The following is a 2693-nucleotide window of genomic DNA, read 5'->3' on the forward strand; positions in this document are numbered from 1 at the left end:
CTAAAGCACGTGACTGCAAAAAGCAGGCTTCAAGTTGAGTTTAGAGACCTACAGTGCTGGGAGCAGCTGACTAGATAATCAGAGAGAAAGCTGACGCCGCACAGTCAACATGAAATAACCTGGTTTATAAAAGAAAATTACTTGGTCAGGCATCCACCGAGTCAAAAAGAATATGCCTGCTTGTTTAATCCAGGGGCAGGGTAAAGGAAGGAAGATGAGCTGACAGTGCACATCATATTCTTTATTGTGTTATGATCACAGCGTAGTTGTGAGGCATTTTGTGCAAGGTGATCCTTTACGGCAGGGGTGTCCAAACTTTTTTCAAAGAGGGCCAGATTTGAGGAAGTGAACATGCGTGAGGGCCGACCATTTTGCCTGACATTCTTTGAACCATTAAAATTAAATGCAAATTAACTATTTTATGCAAAGTTTATTGCAAACGGCATACTTTTCATTTCGTCACATGGATGACAAATCTAAACAGGTGTTAAATCACTCTGCCTTTCATATCTGAAGGCCAGATGAAAAAAAAAAATCCAGGAAGCTGAAATATATGTCAGGAACATTGTAAAGTACATTACATATTATTGGTAATAAAGGTTGTCTGTCAACTTTTAAGTTCAAAAAATATGAACAGGAACATAACACCAAGTATACATGTTGTGTCCAAATATATTTATAACTGATTTAGACCAACTGACTAACTGAGATTTTACAATGTATTCATCTCAATACATATGGATTCATTGGGGGCCATAAAAGATAGATATTGCCAAATTACCTGTGGGGCCGTATTAAACCGGAACACGGGCCGCAATTGGCCCGCGGGCCGGACTTTGGACATGCCTGCTTTACGGCATCATTGGAAAAGTGACAGTTTGCTGAACATGATTATCCTGTTTGTTTGCCGCCATGGTTTCTGTAACGGAAGTTAAGAATATCAACTGCATATTATTATTTTTAATGGGTGATGCCTGATAGGGAAGATGTGTTCAATCTAGGGAGCTGTTTGGGAAGGGCCTATTCACGATCGTAAGCCATTCAGGGAGACAACAGTCCTTACGAGATGCTTCTCTCCCACCTGGCGAGCCTCCTGAGAACACTCCAGAGAGCCGGTGAAGAACGGTTGCTATGGCGCTACAAGGGCGGGTGGCTAGGCCCCGAGTGTCTTCGTGCCATCTTGGGAGAGCTGTATTTTTCCACAAATTGCTCTGGGAACCAAACTGTGAAAGAGCAAGGTCCCCGCTCTGTCCTAAAGCTATAAAAGGCTGGGAAAGATCTTGTCGGTTCTTCTTCATTCTCCACACAAGAGGCCTCCTGGAAAAATCTGAGGGACAAAGACCCAGGTTGGGGAAATGCTGGGCCCAGGTCAGAGTGTTTCCTAGCCTGCGATGGCAACTTGATACACCCAAGCAGCGAATCTGCCACGAGCTGGTATTGTCCACCAGGGTAAGGAACAGCTCGCTCATAGTCCAGCCCATGTGTTATGCTTATTTGGTGTTGCTGGGTGTCTGCAGAAGACCTGCTCTGATCTGTTTGCTCACCCTTGTAATCACTTAGCATCACTCTTTAACATAGTCTGGAGTTAAAGATAACCCAGTGTGCCTTTCAGCTTGCTTAGCACATGTGTGCATATCCCTCTCCTCACTGAGGAAGGGATGAAGTAGGTACCAAATTCATACCCATCGGTGCGGTGACCAGGGAAGCGTGGGACAGCTGTGGGGACCACGCCGGGGAGCGAATGGTTTTTTTCACTGCTTTTCCTTTAGTGTTTATTCATGCTGAGGCTGGCACAGTCAACCTGCTTGTATCTGCAGCTCGGTGAGTCCCTACCCGTGGGAATTCTGGTGAAAATGCAGGACAGAGGCTGGGTTGGCAGCTTGTAAGAGCAGCCCAATGTGAGATGTGGCCCAGAGTGGGAGAGTCAGTAGACCCAATGCTACATAATTTTAGGTAGAACACCAGGAGGAACCCACCACGGATGGGTTATGGAAAAGCTTGCCAAAGAAGGAGCAGTGAATGGCTCTCAGATTTAGAACATGGTGGCCACACTGGGTCAGACCAACTGTCCACGTAGCATATGACATTCAAAGGCAGTTTGGTACCTAATTCCCATTTGTGCTTTAAAACCACCTCCAGTGTCAACACATTGATTCATGCATCAGACAATGGGGTCTTCACAGCCAGTGTTTGGATTTCCAGGTCTAGAGATCAGACTGACCTGGAGGCTTTAACCAAGAAATTGTTTCAATTGGAGCATTTCATTTTCTTCTTCTGACAAAATGCCACTGACATTGGTTCCCTTTTTTATTATTCTAGCAGATCTACTCATCCAACACTCCATTTAGATCAAAAGTTCCTTCTGCATTAATTTCCACTGAAGTCTGACAGTCCCTTTCTTCTAGTGCTTTGTCTTTGGAGTCAGCCGTTCTGCTATCTCGGTAACAATCCCTTTAGAAATGGTTGTTTTCCAGAACTCCCCCTTTGAGGTTCTTAATAACACAGTCCTTGTGCCATTGCTATTCTTTTTTCCACATAAATATTAACTTTTTTCTATGCAATTATTTCAAATTCCCATCTGGAAACCTATCAAGGGACATGACATCATCTCATCAGAAGAAATGGCCAACTGGGACAGACATTAACTTCTGGAAAAGGGAATCACATGAAAATATATCAGGAAGAGCTGTAGG

Source organism: Pelodiscus sinensis, chromosome 30 (assembly GCF_052426305.1).
Source record: "Pelodiscus sinensis isolate ZL-2025 chromosome 30, ASM5242630v1, whole genome shotgun sequence".
In the NCBI taxonomy this organism is placed as follows: domain Eukaryota; kingdom Metazoa; phylum Chordata; order Testudines; family Trionychidae; genus Pelodiscus; species Pelodiscus sinensis.